This window comes from Choloepus didactylus (genome assembly GCF_015220235.1).
Source record: "Choloepus didactylus isolate mChoDid1 chromosome 26 unlocalized genomic scaffold, mChoDid1.pri SUPER_26_unloc1, whole genome shotgun sequence".
In the NCBI taxonomy this organism is placed as follows: Eukaryota; Metazoa; Chordata; class Mammalia; order Pilosa; family Megalonychidae; genus Choloepus; species Choloepus didactylus.
Window position 1 is genome coordinate 1794880 of NW_023637614.1, and position 20383 is coordinate 1815262.

Sequence of the window (20383 nt, forward strand, 5' to 3'; positions counted from 1 at the left end):
GCCATTGGCTGCATTGTTGGTTGCAGCATTGTTACTATCGTCTTCTCATACAGCTATACCATAACTACCATCTTTAAAATGAATTCAGCTGAGGGAAGATACAAAGCATTCTCTACTCGTGCTTCCTAATTAACTGTTGTGATTATATTCTATAGTATACACTTGTTCATGTATTTCTGGCCAAGCTTCAGTTACCAATGGACACTGACAAATAGACCTCTATTTTCTACACATTTGTGATCCCTATGTTAAACCCATTCATCTGTAACCTAAGGAAAATGTGTCCTGATAAAAGCAATCAGCACTAAATTCAGTCCCGCATACAACCATGTTTTTGCACAAAAATATTTATTAAAAGAATATGAAAGTTTTCAAGAGTTCAAGAGTTTTAACATAGGTTCCTAAAGCCTTACCAATACACATTTGAAGTATTTTCCTTCACTTTCTGTTCCTAAAATGAGTACAGGGAGCAGTTATAGTGGTTGTAGACATATTTCTAAAGTAAGGGGCATAGGAATAGGCTCGTCTTGCTACTTTGTTGAGAGGTTCCATTTATACATCTCTTCTTTGTCATTGAGTATGTTCCACTGAGAATTCATGGGTCAAATACTACACATACACCAATGCAACATACTCTTATTAAAGTTCTGATAAAAATATTGAACAAATACAGTTTTCAGTGATAAAGGAGTTTAATGGAAACTTATTTTCCTTTGTGTCCATGCTGTGTACTGGTTTGGTCCCTATAAGTGTCCTGCCATAGCATTTAGATGCAAATAAGCAGGTATGGACCAGTGTGGAGCAATCTCCTGCACTATACTCAAAACTGCATAAAGGCAAGGCCCTTGTCTGTGTTGTTCACCAATATTTCTGCTTTGCTTTTTGCAAGGCTTGCTCCAACATCTCATTCAAAATCAATTAGAAATAAAAGAATAAGTGACCCCTGCAAATTTAATAAAAAAGCCTCTGTAAATTTACCAATAAATACTGCCCTTCCTTAAATGTATTCTAGTATGTTCACCTTAGATGAAATCCATCTGCACCACTTGTTTTTGTTTTGTTTTTTGTTTTTTTTTGTAGACAGAAATAAGAAATCAAGGTCAGAGATCTTCTGTTGTAAAGAACCCCTAGGGCATTCTTTTCTCCATCAACATCCCCAAATAATATTGGCTGACATCCTTAGGGCTATTGGCTATAAATTTATATTGTACCTCATTCTGTGCATCAGCTACTGGATTTCCTTTCTTGCTTTCACTGTGGAGATCAGACATGTTGATGTGGTGCTATTGGCAACTGTAAACAACCACAGAATAGAAGTTGAGAGTGAAGGATGAGGACTTTTTCCAAAAAAACAACTACAAAAGTGGACTCCATCTCCCTTGGTGTGTTTCTAGCATTGTATCAGTTAAAATCAAAACAACCCAGGGGGATCCAAGATGGCAAATTAGGAAAGAGAAAGCAAAATTCCCCTCCATGTAAAACACTAGATAAGGGACAGAAAGTACTCCAGAACAACAGTTCCAGGTTTCCAATGTCAGGGCAGGGATTTTACACCCATAGTGAGTGTGCACTTGGAGAAACTGAGAGGCTGCATTTAAAGATGAGTGAGTGGCCAGGAATGAGACCAGGGAATGGGTGTCTGAAGCCAGCTGACAGTGTGGAGGGGAAAAGATTTTCATAACCTGATCACTCTCCTCAGTACCCTCCATGGGTGATAACCCTTCACAGACCTGCAGCCAAGAGCCTCTGTGCCAGGGACTGGCTTCTGGAACAGGAAGGTGATCACAGAAGGGGGTAGCTTTCCACTTCTCAGACAGCCATCTTCACAGCTGTTTGGAAACCAACCCTTCAAGCACCAAAACCAAGAGCTACCTTAAGGGAAGTCAAGATTCCATGGGCTTGTGGAAGCACCCACACTTTCTCCATGGAAGCCCATGGAAGTTCTGGGAGCCCTCCCCCAATACCAGGGACATGAGGGCACCTAGCAGAGAGGGACTGTAGGGCATTTGAACTGGAAGTTTATATGTGAAGATCTGCAGCCCCAGAACACTTCACCTGCAGCCTTGGGAACAGATAGGACCACTGTGTCCTGGAGCAGACTCCCTGCCAAACTTCACAGGGCACAACCCCAACCACAGGGCTAGAGGTCTTCAGTGCACATGGAAAATTGGTGCACTTATTTGGCCTCCACATGGCCACTGATAACATAAATGAAGTTGGGGAAAACCAGCTTTCAGGTAAAAGGTGACTCAGGAGTATTGTCTGCTGGTAGGCCAGGGAAAGTGCATTCCTCCAAGCTGCAGCTCTGTCAAATTATAGATTAATATTTAAACAAGCCTGTATATCTTAAAAGAACCCTATCAAGATAAGAAAATGCCAAGAGGCCATAAAGAACAGAAAATTACAAAGCATATGCAGAAACCAGAAGATATGGATAACCCAAACATTCAAATTAAAAAGCCAAGGGAGACACACAACTAGGAGCATTTACCAAAGAAGAACACACAAATATCAATATCATGTCTCAGGATAAAAAGGACATGAAGAAGACCCTAGAAAAGCATAAAGAAGAATTTGCAAGAGTAAAGTAAAAAATAGTTTATCTTATGGAAATAAAAGATACTGTAGAGCAAACTGGAAAGAACCTTGGGGAACACAACACAAGATTTGAAGAGGTAGAGGAATAAAACAGCAAACTCCAGGATAGATGATGACAAGTGAATGCACAAAAGAATCATAGTGAAAAAAATTAAATTAAATTGAAATGGATCCCAGGTAAATGATGGATAGTATGAAATGCACAAATGTAAGAATCATTGGTGTTCCAGAAGGGAAGAGAAGAGTAAAGGACTAAGAAGAGTTTCAAAGACATTGCTGGGAAAACTTCCAACCCTAATAATAATATAAATATGCAAATCAAAGATGCCCAACAAGCTCTAAATAGAATAAATCCAAATAAAACCACTTCAAGACATATTCTGATCAGATTGACAAATGCTGAATAGAAGGAGAAAGCTCTGAAAACAGCATAAGCAAAGTGATTCACCTCATATGAAAAATAAAAAGCTTTCCTTCAAAATTGAGGGATAACTTAAAATTTTCATAGACAAAGAAATGCTCAGAGTATTAGTTAAGAAGAGATCTGCCCTACAAGAAACAGTAAAGGGAGCTCTACCAGCTGAGAAAAAAAAAAAAAAAGAAAAGAGAGAGACATCTGGAGAAGGTCACAGAACTGAAGAGTTTTAGTAAGGGTACTCTAAAGGAAATAAAGAGTGAGAGGGGGAAAATATATCTGATAAATAAAAACTAAAGGATAAGATGGCTGATTCAAGAACTGCCTTCACAGTAGTAATATTGAATGTGAATGGATTAAGCACCCAAATTAAAAGATAAAGATTTGCAGAATGGATTAAAAATATGAGCCATCAATATTTTGCTTACAACGTATTAGACCCAGTGACACAAATAATTTTAATGTGAAAGGATGGAAAAAATATTCCATGCAAGCTATAGCCCAAAGAAAGCAGGGGTAGCAATACTAATTTCAGATAAAATAGACTTTAAATGTCATAAGAGACAAAGAATGACACTAAATACTAATAAAAGGAACAATTCACCTAGAAGAAATAGCCATCATAAATGTTTATGCACCCAATCAAGGTGCTCTAAAGTATATGAGACAAATATTGGCCAAATTAGAGGAAGCAGCAGTTGTTTCCACAATAACTGTGGGGGACTTCAATGCATCACCCAGTCCTATACATAGACAAAGGACTAATAAGGAAACTGAGAACCCTAGGCAATATGATATACTCCTCAACAATTATTATTTTTATTTTTTTTGTTAGTGTATGCCAGGTGAGTGTGATGTAGTACATCATTGTGGTTTTCATTTGCAATTTTCTAGAGCCTAATGATGTAAAAATCTTTTCATGTGCTTATTTGCAATATGTATATCTTCTAAGGAGAAATATCCTTATCTTCTTCCTGATCTTAAATACAAGAATTCAGTCTTTCATCACTAACTGTAATTTATCTGTGGTTTTACCTATGGTTTTTCATTGATACCTCTTACTGGATTGAGAAACTTTGCTTCTACTCCTAATAATGTCAATGATTTTCATATATGTGTGTGACACTTTGGATGTATTAGCTCTCCCAAAATGCCATGTTCTTTAATGCAATCTAGTGGGGGCACACATATTAGAGTTGATTATGTTGGTAGTCTTTGAGTGTTTTCATAGAGATGTGACTCAATCAATTGTGGCAAAGCTTTGATTCAATAACTTCCATGGAGGTGTTATCCCACCCATTCAGGGTGGGCCTTAATTGATTAATGAAGTCCTATAAAAGTATTCACAGACAGAAGGAGGTGCTGCAGCTGAGAGCCAGACATTTTGGATAATGCCATTGTGAAATGCAACCTGGGAGCAAGCAGATGCCAGACTTGTGCCTTCCCAGCTAACAGAAGTTTTCTGGATGCCAATGACCTTTCTCCAGTGGAGTACCCTCTTGATGCCTTACCTTGGGCACTTTATGGCCTTAAGACTGTAACTTTGAACCAAATCAACCACCTTTTGAAAAGTCAATCCATTTCTGGGGTTTTGCAAAATGGCAGCATTAACAAACTGGGAAAGATTTTGGTACAAGAGACGTAGGGTGCTGCTGAGTTTGCAAATACACCAAACATGTAATGGTTGTTTAAATGGATACAGGGAGGATTCTGGAAGATTTGTGAGGAGCTTGAAAGAAAAGGTCTAGATTGCTTTGAAGAGACTGTGGAAATATGGAGTCTAAAGGTAATTCTGATGAGGCCTTGAAGAAAAATATTGAATGTGTCATTGCAAACTGGAAGAAAGGTGATCCTTATTTTAAAGTGGCAGAGAATTTGACAAAATTGTTTCCTGGTGTTGGATGGAGGGAAGAATTTGAAAGAAATGAGCTGGGATATTTAGCTGAGAAGATCTCCAGACTACATGTGAAGGATGTAGCCTGGCTTCTCCTTGCAGCTTATAGTAAAATGTGACAGGACAGAGATAAGCTGAGAGATGAACTCTTGGGTATGAAGAAACCAGAAACTGACAGTTTGGAAAATTCTGGGCATATGGGCATCTGATAAGTGAATATATATATATATATATATATATATATATATATATATATATATATATACCACATTTTCTTAGACTGTTGCCTCAAAAATATTAGTTAAAAATGAATATTTTAGATAATATATTGTGGCAACTATGGATCTTATCTGTCTCTATTGTTGGTTTTTGTTCCTATTTGTGTGCTTTTTTAGTAGTGACATGCACAGACCAATTCTGATTTGATTGTTTTATTGTGTGGATCCCCTTATGCCTCTGCCCAGTTTTTATTTATTTATTATTTTGTTTTCATTTTTATGTCTTATTTACTAAATAGTACCCTTGCATCAGCATAGCTTACTGATCATCCAGTGACTGGCCAGATGTGCCTAAAGACATTGAGGCCAGTCAGACTTCTGCTCATTGAGATGGATGTATGTATGACTTGTGGAAGTCAGTGAAAGTACAGCTTTATAAATTTTTTTTCTGCATTCACTAGGTCACATTCAACCAAGGAAAACTGACATGCTGGTACTCTCCCTGGCATCCCCTGAATGTATATGCAGTCTTCTGCATGTGCAGAGTGTCTTGGATACCAGGGGTGAAAGGGATCCTATTGATGCATTATTTAATTTTCTCATTCCCCAGAAATTCATATTAAATTTCTGTCTGGTCTCTTCCAAACCTCAGAGACTTTAGGCTATCTGTAATACAGGTCTTCCCTGATCTTTTGCCACTGAGATTGCTATTATTTTTAGCCTATCCTTAGACATGGAATTACTGTGCTAAAAGTAAAGTGCACCTCCTCCAATAGTTATAACAGAGATATGAGTCCTCATGGCCTGTACTGAGATAGGGCTTCTTCTCCATGTACCTGAGTGGGGGATAGGAGTATATTTAGGCTAAAATGCAACTGATCCTCACTCTTCTTACTGAGATATACTTTATATTCATAAGTAAACATTTCTCTATCTTTCGTATGTCTTTGGTCAGTTTTGTGATTTTTGGTCATTGTAATTGAAAATTTTGTCCTTTTTTATCATTTGCTGAACTGCTCATTCAGACATTCCAGAAGTCTGGGCAATTGGTTTTGATAAAGGTGCAAAAGCTTTTCAGTGAAGAATTGTGGCAGGTAGAATTATGTACCCCTGAAAAATATACTTTCCTAATCTTAATCCTATTCCCATAGGAGTGAACACATTTGTAAATGGTGTCTATTGAAGATGTTATTTTTAGATAAATTGTGACCAAATGAATCAGGAGAGGTTATTCCTAAAACTATAGGTCTTATGTGGGAAAAGCCTGGGGATGAAACAGAGGCCAGAAGTCAATGGAACCCAGATGAAAAATAGTGTACCTTCATGTGACAGAAGACCAAGGCACAAACCAAGAAAGCCCAAGGATTGCCAGCCAGAGCTCAACAGATATTTGAGAGAAAGCATTGCCTTGTTGATGTCTGTATTGGACTTGTCCTAGCTCCAGACCTTGACACAATTCCCACTGTTTAAGCCAATACTCTGTGTGGTATTTGTCTTAGAAGCCAGGAAAACTGAAACTAAAAAGATTGTATTTTTAACAAATAGTGGTGAACAATTGAGCATCAATATGCAAAAATTTAACCTAATCCTAAAGCTCATGCTTTATCCAAAACTAACTCAAATGGATCATAGATATAAATATATAATGTGAAAATATATACATTTAAAAGAAAACATAGGAGAAATATTTGTGAACTGAAGTTAGACAATGAGTTCTTAGATATGCTACCAATGGCAAAAATCCTCAAGAAAAAATTGATAAATTGAATTTATCAAAATTAAAATATTTTTCTATGTCAAATACATTGGTAAAATAATGCAAATGCAAGATGCAGACTAGTGGATGTATTTTCACATCACACAACCAACAGAGAAAAGCTATGTAGAATATATAAGGAACTTCCAAAACTCAGCAATAGGAGCAGAAGCAAATTAATTAACAAACTGATAAAAGACTTGAATAGACACTTCACTAATGGTGTACAGAAGGCAAATAAATACTCACATGATAAAATGCTGACCATCAATAGCTATTGTTAAAATGAATATTGAAAACAAAATAGGATGATAGGACTGTGCTTTAATGACTAACATTTTTCAAATCACAACATGATAGAAATCAAAATTGATGAATAAAAATAGAACCACTGCATGATAATAACTTTGAGTGCATGATCATTGTGTAGATCAATGTTTCTATCATATTTGTCCATCTGTGCATTCATCTTTTTTAAAGCAACTTTTATTGTGAAATATAACATGCATATAGAAAAGTGATGTTTCATAATACAGTGTAACAGGTAATTATAAAGTAAATTTCAAAATATAATATGTGTTACAGTTCCACAATTTCAGGTATTTCTTTCTGGCTGTTTTGATATAGTAGAAACTAAAAAGAAATATATGTGTGTATATATGTGTATGTATATGTATATATACACATATAATGATACAGTAGTCACAATCATTTGTTAAGTCCTAACTGCTCTGTTACAACTTCTCCATCTAATTTTATCATTTTCTCAATCTTCAGGGATATATATGTGATGACTATTGTAACTTCTTCATGTTGAAAATTGGTGTCAACATTATGAGGTAGGGACATGCAACTGACTGATGTTCTTGGACAGACTATACTTATAAATTTCAGGACTTATGTAACATAGAAATAATCTGAAGATTTAAAATTCTAGAAAATAAAATTAAGTAAAACTTTTGAAGAGTCTTAGAGCCCTGTGTTTTCTTTATGGTTTTCAGGAATACTGTTGGTTGAGTCTTGCCACACTGTGGCAATTTGTAATTTCTGGCTAAAAGTTTTATCAAATTAACCTCCAGAATGACCACTTGACTCTATTTGAAAGCTCTTAGCCACTGAAACCTTTGTTACACTTCTTTTCCCCCTTTATTTCAAGAAGGCACTCTCTACTCCACAGTTCCAGGGCCAGGCACATCTCTGGGAGTAATTTCCCACATTTCCAGGGAGACTTATATTCCTGAAAGTCATGTCCCATGTAAGTGGAACAGTAATGAGATTATTTGCAAAGTTTGGATTAGAGAGAGAGAGAGGCCACATCTGAGCAACAAAAGAGGTTCTCTGGGGGTGACTCTTATGCATGTTTGCAAGTAGGCTTAGCTTCAGCCTTACAGAAAAATAACAGACATACACAGCAATATATAAAAGAAAACCCCAAACACTCAACCTTTATCCTCCCCAATTATTTACCCCTATTACTGGTGTGGTACTAGTAAGGTATTGTTGTTAAATATAGTCCATAGAATGCAATAGGTAGTTTTCCCATTTTATGATTACCTCTTTGTACAAGTGGCATACATTTGAGGTGGTTCGTGCAAGAACATATTTATATTTCTAATATTAATATGTGAGAAACATGACACTAGACAACATCTAATCATATTCACCTTCAATAAGTACAGTTACTTATAATTCTAATAAGGAAAAACCATCACCTCTATCCATTGCCAAACATTTAATATCAACCTCTATAACAAATCTGTACATATTTGGTAACCACTCTCCTTCTCTAGCTTCTATCACTAAGTCCCATATATTCTACATTTTAAGACTCTAAGATTACATTTTCTTGGCAGTTCATATTAGTGAAATTATACAACATCTATCCTTTTGTGTCTGGCTTATTTGACTCAGCATTATGTCTTCCAACATCATTCATGTTGTGGCATAATTCAAGACCTTTTTCCTTCTTACTGCTGCATAATATTCCATCAAATATATATACCACATTTTGTTTATCCACTTATCTGTTGATGTACACTTGGAATGTTTCCATCTTTTTTGGAATTGTGAATAATTCTGCATCTTATTCAACAGTGAGATACTGAACATCTTCCCCCTAAGGTCAGGAACAAGACAAGTATGCCTGCTGTTACCACTGTTATTCAACATTGTGCTAGATGTTCTAGCTATAACAATTAGAAAAGAAAAAGAAATGAAACACATCCAAACTGGAAAGGAAGAAATAAAACTCTCTTTATTTGCAGATGACATGATCCTATACTTGGAAAAGCCTGAGAAATCTATGGCAAAACTATGTAAGATAATAAACAAATTCAGCAAAGGGCAGGATACAAGATTAACGTGAAAAAAATCAGTAATATTTCTATACAGTAGTAATGACCTGAGGAGGCATTTATGAAAAACTATTCCAGTCACAAAAGAAACTAAAAAAGTCAAGTATCTAGGAAGAAACTTAACCAAGGATGTAAAGCACTCATCCAAATACACAGAACTACCAAACATTGCTAAAAGATGTCAAGGAATACATAAATAGTTGGAAAAACATTGTTTATGGATCAGAAGGCTAAATGTTATTAGGATATATATTCTACCCAAATTCATCTACAGATTCAATGCAATACCAATCAATATTCCAACAACCTACTGTAGGCTTGGAAAAGGTAGTTATCACATTTATTTGGAAGAGAAAAGATCTTCAACTAGCCAAGATCATCCTCAAAAAGAATAATGAATTGGGAGTACTTATACTTCCTGACTTTAAAGCTTATTACAAAGCTGCAGCTTTCAAAACAGCATGGTATTGGCAAAAAGATAAATATATTGATCAATGAAATCAAAGTAAGACTTTAGAAACAGACCCTCAGGTCTGTGGCCAATTGATTTTTAACAAGGCCCCCAAATCCAATGAATTGAGACAGGACAGTCTCTTCAGTAAATGGTGCTGGGAGAACTGGATATCCATATCCAATGGAAAGAAAGAGGACCCCTACCTCACACCCTGTAAAAAAATTAACTCAAAGTGTATTAAAGACCTAAATGTAAGATCCAGTATCATGTAACCCCTAGAAGAAAATATAGGGAAACAGTTTCAAGACCTAGTGATAGGAAGTAGCTTCCTCGAACTTATACCCAAAGCAAAGTCAACAAAAGAAAAACACAGATAAATGGGAACTCCTCAATATTGAGCTCTTATGTACTTCTTTATACATATATGAATTTATTTCTGACTTCTATCAACTTGTAGTATTCTTTGATGTTTTTTGTGATTGCAAGTCCATATATGGTTGAGATACCATATTATGGAAACAATTCTGATATTTAATAATCTCTAGAAAAAGAGGAAATGCTATTAACCTGATGTAGATACTTGACTCTAAGCTGGATGCAGTGGCTACTTGGAGTTTTAGGTTAAAAATCGATATCTTCAAATTATCTGCTGAATGCTAAATTGTTATTTTCATGTAGAGACAGAAAATCATTTCTAACTGATCAAGTTTCCATGACTTATTTCAACTAATTTTGGTAATATTACAGTTTTAAAGAACTATTTTGCCACAGTAGAAATAATGACCTAATATTTGTCTGAATATAAAATATTTTTGCAAAACTCATTACTTTGTGACTAATTTTAAGTTTCCACAATCATCTTTAGTCATTAATAAGCTTGCAATATAACATACTCAGGCAAGGATAGAATTTTTATTAACACATGTTTATATTATTGGTGCAAAAAGCTGGAGCATTCATTAACATGAATGGATTGTTAGTGAAAATAATACTGCAAAACTGCATAGCATGTTGTAGCTTTTAAATACAATTAATATATTTGATGCTTGCAATTTGTTCATGAATTATTTAACAAAAGAAACATTTCTGGCACAAAAGTGAAAATTGGCTCAAGTTAAAATATTAGGACTCTTGATATTTTTCCATATATAATTCTACTAGACAATCACTCTTCCTAACTTGGCAGTGTTGAACCTTTTGGAAACTTTTACTTTAATAATGGATGTGTTAAGATGTGTGATGACTGCTGACTTATTACATTTTGCAATGTGAGAAATGCCAATATATGTAGTGAAACATTTAATTGTTAACAGAAAAAGAATCTTCACAATTTTTGAGAAGGAGAAAGCATCCTCAGTAATATTTATTCATATCTGATGAAAAAGAATATTGAAAGAACATCCTGAACTACTGTATGCATAAGTTGGAACTTCCAATTTGAATAAAAACTCTTTAACATTCAATAAAATAAAGCTAAGAATTTGAAGAGAAGTAAATAATATATTTTACATTAAAATTTTGATAAAATCTGTACAATTTGCTGACTTTCATAAAAGATGTAAAGAACAGAGCTATATTCTTATGGGCAGTTTATTCATTTTAAGGTAGGACAAATAAACATAATCAATTTAAATAAGTAGAAATTACTTACTGGAATTTATGGTCCAGTGTTATGTTATAGTAGATATTATAAAGCCATGGGAGAAACCATTTGTGTTAATTGGGATTGTTAGAGAAAATTGTATGGAGAGCTGAACTTGAACTGACTTTTCAAAGAAGAATATGTTGAGGAGCAGATCCAGTTTGTAATAGAAAGCATAATCAGTGAGATCATTATGATGTAATATTTCATTGATAACTAATTAATCTATATATTTAATATTAAAATGATAATAGGTATTTATGAAGCCCTTGTTATGACCCAGGAACTATAATAATACAAATTCCAAATACTTTTTGAAGAATTAAGAGAAAAATTTATCTAGTAAGTGCCTGGAATTATTCAAAATGTGAAGTTTACAATAAACAAAAACTATAAATAGAAAAGAAGAAACCAAGTTAGTTTCATTTTTTGTGTACTCTGTATCTTAGGTTATGTTTACTTGGCTGGCTAATAAACTACAGCTAAAATTTAATTTTTAAAAATTCTCAAATACAGCAAATTCTTGAAATTTTCTTCAGATTGATCTATATATGTGCTACAGCAACCAATACTTAAAGGATAATAGAACAGAAAGAATAAGAAGGGAAATATTAAAAAGTGAGAAATGGTGAGAAATAAATGGTGATATAAGTTAGAAGCAATCATTGAAAATGTCCTATAGAAGGATCTTTTTATGTATGAAGGAAAATAAAAGAATACATTAACTGATTTATTGTTTTGTTATTCATATGTAAGACATTTTCAAAACAAGGGGTGCAGAAAGATTCACAGTTAACTTTTTTACTTCTGGTTGGTTTTTAAATCTGATTTGTATTTCAAAAAATATCTGAGACCTTTAATTGTATTTTTAGTTTATTATTATTATTGTTCTCTATTTTTCTGTAGTTAATCATGAGAAATAGAACATTAGTGATAGAGTTCATTCTTCTTGCCTTGACAAATGACCCAGAGCTTCAAGCTGTGCTTGTCTTCTTTCTGCTACTAACTTATGTCTGAAGTATCATGGGAAACTTGATCATCATCATGTTGACTCTGCTGGATTATTGCCTCCAGACTCCTATGTACTTTTTCCTCCATAATTTTTCCTTTTTGAAAATTTCCTCTACCACTGTCTTTGTTCCCAAAATGCTAGTCAATATTGGAACAGGAGACAAGACAATTTCCTTTGCTGGTTGCTTCACTCAGTATTTTTTTGCTATACTGGGAGCAACTGAATTTTATCTTTTAGCCACCATGTCCTATGATTGCTATGTTGCTATCTGTAGACCCCTGCATTACACAACTGTGATGAGCAGCAGGTTCTGCATTCAACTTGTCTTATGTTCCTGGTTCTCTGGTTTTTCAGTTGTCATCATGCCAAATATGATGACTCTCCAGCTGCCTTTCTGTGCCTCCATCATCAATCATGATTGCTGTGATGACACCATATTGTTGCATTTAGCCTGTTCAGACACACATTTCATAGAAGTGATTGAATTTGTTCTTGCTGCCGTGATGCTCATCTTCACCTTAGCACTAGTGATTCTTTCCTACACATACATTATCAGGACAATCCTGAGAATCCCCTCTGCTCAACAAAAGACAAAAGCTTTTTTGACTTGTTCCTCTCACATGATTGTGGTCTCACTTTCTTACGGAAGCTGTATCTTTAGTTATATAAATCCTTCTGTTAAGGATGTAGCAACTTTTAACAAGGGAGTGGATCTGCTCAATACCTCAGTGTCTCCTCTGTTGAACCCCTTCATCTACACCCTCAAGCAAGTGAAAATAACATTCAAAGATATGGTTGGTAAGATAAAGTTTTTTTCAATAAAATGAAACTATTTAATGTCTATCATTAAACAAATAATACAGAAATGTTTGAAAGATCATAAATGAACTTATTGGTTATTTTAAATATATTTTTACATTATCTCATTAATGTTGCTATTTGATCACTGAAACAATAAAACTGCTTATTTTTATTGTCAATTGTATCATCACTTTTGCTGTTCTTAAAAGTGTACAATTGTTTCTGTGTGCTCTAACACTTTATACCTCAGTTATAAAGAAATGAAAAGTTTCTGAGAGAAGTAGGAATGGTGAATTTGACTTCTAATTGTTTTTTATAATTCAATCTTTAAATCATATATTTTGCCATTTAATCTTTAATCTCCACATCTGGAACTGAAAAATTAAGTTCACATCCTGAGCTTGTTAATAGTAGCTTATGCAATATATTAGTGCATGGACATAAAGCATATTGTTTTCAAACTATAAGACTACTGCTTAAATGTAATCTTTTTACAGTAACCACTTAATGAGAATCTAGGCATATGCAACCTTTGAGGTAACAAAGTCCTAAACAAGAGAAATCATGTTTTTGTTTTAGTATTGCTGGGAAATGTTAAATGATTACTTAAACACAGGTTAAATTCTTTGAGCAAACCCATGAGAGAGGTAAATGGATGATTCAAGTCTAATCTAATTTTAAACGTCTTTCTAGCAAAATTTTATATAATTTACTGATTTGCCTAGTCATTTTCTAGTTCTCATTTAATAGAGAATTCAGAATTAATCTATTTAACCTTATTCATGATGTTAATGATTTTACAGGCTTAAATCACATTCCTTCTAAGTCTTTAGACCTTCACACTAACCTGTAAATGTTTATAATCTGATTTCCTTAGGCAGAGTTTCCATCATAAGTAAAAGCTTCCTTTTTCTTAGCTTTGTTGTGTTCATATTTATTCCTTAGAATGTCTAGACCATATCCATTGCATGAATAATGCTAAAATTTAAAGAGACTGTAGATATTTTTTACTCCAACCATCTCATTTTACAAATGAACAAGAGGTCCTAGAGATGTTAAGAAGCTTTACTAAACATATAGCTAATTGGTGACAAATTTTTACTCTTGATTTCTTTGTTTATCCATCAACCAATAATGAAAAATCCACTAGGTAGCTGAGATACTAAACAGTATCCTGGGAAATCCATGGAGAATAGATGAATGATTAAGTAGTCTTTGTCAGTTCCTATATATTTAGACATAACTGCATCAAAAAGTGTCATAGATATTTAGCACATAATTGATGTTAATGCATTAGTTAGCTTGTTATTTTGTTATTTAGACAGTCAGGGGATGATACATTGGTTCAATCATTGGTTTGTTGTTTTAAAGAACATCATCAGTTCATTAATCATAGTCACATAATAGAAAAGGAAACAGAGGAGGGGTAAGCAGGGGCTGGACATTAGCCCTTAGTGTGTGTTGGTGACCTCCTCAGCATGCTTGGCTTGACAATCCATAAATTCCACAGTGTAATTGCTGATTTAAATATTGCTTGCTAATTTTAATGTAATAGTTACAAAGTTTATTTCTAGTTTGCCTTCTGATTGTGTGGATAGGTGCTACATGGTTCTTCTGGGAAACTGAGTCTTCCATGTTGCCTGAGGCATATCTAGGGTGGTGACTTAGAAAGCTGAGCCACAGGCCTGCATAGAATGCCATGCAGGCCTGCCCTGTAAAGAGGTGTGTCTTGTGACTACCATTATCTTAAACCTAGATTGGATACACCTGATGGGCTCTCCCCGACCTGAACACCATTAGCATATACACCTAATCTTCTGAAATAAATAGCTGGAGCAAGGCTGCATTGTCATCCACTTAGCACAAGATGCAAGTGGGCCCCCTGCTCCCTTAATTCTTAGCTTTGTGTCTGTGTCTCATTCCTGCATCGCCCTGTCAGCAATAGGTTCTGAGGAGTATTCTCCACCTACTTTAAGAAAAAGAACATATACATGTATTACTTTCTCAACACATTACCTATATTCTACTTCAATGTAATCCTTAATTATAAATGTAAATATATAGAGCTCATTAATGTACTCAGACTTCCTGAAGAAGTTGCCAAATGGATACGCCTTGGATTGGGGACACATTTCTTATATGATACTTTCTTTGTGAAGTTTAAAAAACTTCAGTTTGGGAGATTGCACTGGGGGATTCATGTATGATCAGCATGAATCAAATATTCAAGTCAAGGGACTGAAGAAAGAAAATGATGTATCTCAGTCTGTTCCTCTTAGAGAGAAAGAGAAACTTAATAGCTTGGAGGAAACATTACCACCAGCAGTGTCCTTATCTGGAAGAGATATTAAAAAATCACTTTACTCTCAATTAACATCAGTTGAAAGTGAATATTTATGTAGTACCACAAATATTCAGTATAGTGACTTTAGAAAGCTGACAGATCTGAGAAAATTATTATCTTGCTTATATTGTCAAAAAATATTAAATTTTTAATCTTATACAATAATACTTTTTGATAGACTTTAAAACTTATCCTTATATCTTGGAGTTCTTTCTGAGACAATGGTTTGGGTTGAAGTGTTTCTTCAAAAGATATGTTGATTCAGAAAACCCATTTGTCATTTGGGAAGAGGAGATAAAAGTAAAACATTCTATGAACAAATCAGTAGAGGAGAATTGTAGCCTCCCTCAACCAATAATTTTCTATCAGTTGACAAATGTTCAAAATCTCTGCATATCAAACAATAACATAGCAAAAGCTTTAGAAACTGATCTGAACTGAACTGAGTTTTGAAACATCACCCACAGAAGGTGTGATATATGTTACAGTTTTGATTCCATGGTTTAATTTCCAGGTTATAAAATATCAGTGTACTATAACAGTAATCATAATCTGCACAACATAGTATTCATAATGTCCAGGATTCAACCTGAAATTACTGAACATACAAAGAACAAGGAAAATATGACACCTTCCCAAGGGAAGAGAAAATCAGCAGATACCAACCCTGAAATAATCTCAATGCTAAGTCTAACAGAAAGAAATAGAAGGAGATAATATACTCATTAGGGAAAGAGCAATGACCTGTGAATGAATAAAAAGATTAAAAAAATTCAGTGGAAGATTATAAGAATAACAAAATTGAAAATTTATAACTGAAAGAATGCCACTTGATGGACATAAAATCAAATGGAGATGATAGAAGGCTCAGTGAAATTGAAAAAACACATAAAACCTTAATATGTGTTACACTAAGCAGTGGCACCCAAAGATAGCCAGGTCCTAATCCATGGAACCTGTGAATGTCACCTTATATGGCAAAAGAGACTTGGCAGATGTAATTAAGTTAAGGATTTTAAGATTGGGAGATTGTCCCAGTGGACACTTAATGTAATCACAAGTGTTCTTAGAAGAGGGATGCAGAGGGGATTTGAGTATGCAGAATAGGAGATGTGATGACAGAACAAGAGGGTGAACTGATGTAAGGAAGGGGTCACAAGTCAAGGAATATATGCAGCCTTCAAATCTAGAAAAAGCAAGCAAACATTCTCCCCAGGGACCTCCAGAAGAAATCAGTCCTGTGGACAAATTGACTGTAGCTAATGAAACTGACTTTGGACTTCTGGTCACCAGAACTGTAAAGGAATTAATTTGTGTTGTTTTAAGCCACTAGGTTTTATGGTACTTTGTTATGGCAGTTATAGGAAACTCATGCAGGGTTGGAAGAGAATGAACTACTAAACACAAACTACAGCACGACAGGGTCACAAAGTCATTATGCTAAGTGAAAGAGGCACACAAAATAGACTGTATAATTCCATTAGTACATAATTTCTAGAAAACACTAAATATTCTATGATTACAAAGGGCAAATCAGTGGTTTCCTAGGTCAAGGACAAGGGTGAGATGGATTGGGAAGTGAAGACAGGAAAAATTTGAGATGGAAATACACAGTATTAGGATTGCAGTGGTGGTTTCAAGGGTGCACATTGTGAAGTCATTGAAGTTTACATTTTAAATGACATTTATTGTGCATGATAAAAGTTCAGTTTCTTGTGCAAAAATTAGAAATCATCAAAGTAGAACAATACTGTTTATAGAAATATGAGTTATAAGGTGTAAGGAATAAGCTTAATGTATGCCTTATAAGATATCATTGGGAGAAAAATTATTAATGTATATCCAAGAGAACTGAATAAATTAGGGATTATGCAATGTATATGGCTTGGATGATGTGTAGGGAATGTATCTTAAGACTGTAGGATCAAGGAAGAATAAAGATGCATCAGGCTGATATGGGGCCCACTAAGAAAAGGCTATGGATTTCTTGTTTCATTTCAGTTAACTAGGAATGGCTGTCATGGTTTGTCTGAAATGTCAACTGAAATATGAATCAAAAGATCAGATATACTAAATGAAGTTAAAGTCCAAAGCTTTTTTTGATGCCCTGTAGGAGGTATTAAAAGACTTAGGAAGATTGGAATGTTAGTCTCAATACATCACATAAACCCTGCTCCTCAAACCCAAGAGATTCCAGAGACCAATTCATCACAGCTGATAAACAAATTCCTGTAGGGAGCACCAGCATTCTTGAAGATCCATTTGGTCTCTGTTTTTTCTAGGTCAGAAATTTGGAATCCCTAAAAATGGAATGGATCAGAACCTGTGGTGTGGGGTCATGTAGCAGCACTTAGTTGCCAAAGATAGGGTGGTTGTTGCTATTTTAATGGACAATGGTGCAAAAGCTGTAATCAGAATAGTGTGATTCACAGAGACCTATGACACTTGTTACTTGATCATAACATTCTTATTACTAACACAGCAAGAAGGCATTCTAAAGTTTTTTGATCTTTATAAGCAGAAACACAAGAGGTATAGTGAAAAGAAGTATTTTGAATTACCAAAACAGAAGTGGTCAAGCCTTAATTAATTCCCAGTCTTGAGTTGGTACATAGACTCAAACTCTTGAAAGAATGGGAAACTATGAACACTTTAGTAAGGATGCTGCTACATGGCCAAATATTTGTACTGTTAATCTTTTGCCCAGCTCTTCCCAAAGGGACCTGAAGCCATTTAACAGGTGATTTTTCAGGGAAAGCTAGGTAAACTGGCTCTGAACTGATAGTAATACTTGGGAAGACAAAACATAACTGTGGCATAAGAGTCAGGGTGTATGGATGTTGGTGATAAATTGAGTTTTACATCAGATCCAGCTCACAGTAGACCCAGAAAGTTCTCAAATGCAGTCTGTGTTTATTATCCCATTTCTTGAATGCATAATTGGAATAGATTTACTCAACAACTGGCAAAATCCCCACATTGGTTCTTTGGCCCATGGAGTGAGGGCTACTTTGGTAGGAAAGGCCACAACTAGAATACTAGAACACTAGATACTAGAACTACTACTCTCTACAAAAATAGCAAACCCAAAATAATGCATTCCTGGAAGAATTGCAGAAATTAGTGTCACCATTAAGGCCTTGAAAGATTCAAGTGTGATGATTCCTACTGAGTCATCATCTAACTCATAATGTGCAGAAGAGAGATGGAGCTTGGAGAGTGACAATGGATTGTTATGAATTTAATCAGATGTTTACTCCAACTACAGCTACTGTTGCAGTGGCAAATCAACACATTACCTGGCTCTTGTCATTTAAGCCCATAAGAAGCAGCTTGCATGCAGCAACACATTTTCACTGTCCTGCCTCAGTATCTATCAAATCTGGTGTAACATAATTGAATCTGCAGGGAATCTGGATACATTTATCTTCTTTTGGACATCATACATGGGTGATATTATGCTGATTGGACCAGGTGAGCAGGAAGTGGCAATGAATTTAGTCACATTTGTAAGCTCACATTTTTTTAGATAGAGGGTGGGAAATAAATCCAAAAAACTCAGAGACCTGCCACATAAGAGAGATTTCTAGAGGTCCAGTGGTTAGGGACATGTTAAGATCTCCCTTCCAAAGTGAAGGGCAAGTTTCTTCATCTGGTCACTCCTACCACTAAGAAAGAGGTATACTATCTAGTGGCTCTGTGGATTTTGGAGGCAATATAAACCACATATTAATTTCATCCATGTGCTGTGTGACCTGAAAAGCTTCTATTTTTGAGGGGAGCAATAAGATTTAGCTTTGGAACAGGGCAATGCCACCATGCAAGCTGCCCTATCTCTTGGACCATATGACTCAGAAGATATGATGCTCCTTGAACTGCCAGTGGAGGATAGGATTGTTGTTTGGGGTCTTTGGCAGGTCTATAGAAGTGTATCACAATACAGACTCCTTGTATTTGGTCAAAGCTATGCCTTCCTCAGTGGATAACCACTCTCCTTGTAAGAAATAGTGTTTGGCTTGTACTGTGTCTTAGTAGAGAATGAATGTTTGATGATGGGTCCCAAAGCTACCTATATATGACCTTAGCTGCCCAACATGAAATGAATGGTACCTTACCCACCAAGTCATGAAGTTGTTTGTATGCATAGCAGCACTCCATCATCAAATAGAAGTGATAGCCTTATGCAGTAGTGATCTATTACATGATGAATATTGTGCATGAGGCAGAAAATGATCTTGATTGAGACTGAAAAATATACCAAGAATGTATTTTTCCCTCATAACTGTAGGACATTGTAATGGCATAAAAGAAATTATGTTTAGTGTCCCATCATCTTGCCTGGCTTAGTCAAAACTTCTCCTTTTCAGTGACCACATCACACTAATAAGCAAGGAAATGAATCACCATCCTGGAAGGGGTATTTATCCTTGACCATTTGAAGGAGGTATAAAGCTTGTTGCTCAATGCAGACACAGAAGAAAGTATTGTGCACCAGCTACCCAGGTTTATTGGTATGCCCTCAACTGAGTAGATGAATAAGGTCAGCAGCCATGGTCTGAGAAGCATATAGTGATCAGGGGCTCAGATTTCTCACCAAGTAAGCTGCCAAGACCCAAAGAGGTGATACCCAATGTGAGGGAAATGGTTAGAAGAAGAGGGAGATGTTGATTATTGCTTCTGACTTCCAGACTAGCTGCAATAGCTGGGGCTGTAGCTTTTTCATCAGTTTTCCTCTTTAAGTACTCCCAGAAAAATAGGTCCACCCAAATCCTGCAGGAGATGTTTCCAGGACTTATATAATATCATGTGGATCTGAACGATACAATAGTTGGACAATAGTGGATTAGGAGTTGTGCCATTGAGACCCTGACCCCTACCGTAATAAGTGATGCTCT

The 20383-nt window shown here is 35.3% G+C and overlaps 1 pseudogene; it reads left to right on the plus strand.

Moving 5' to 3' along the window:
* Positions 1-12243: 12243 nt before the first annotated feature.
* On the plus strand, positions 12244-13170 carry LOC119525712 (annotated as a pseudogene).
* Positions 13171-20383: the final 7213 nt, after the last annotated feature.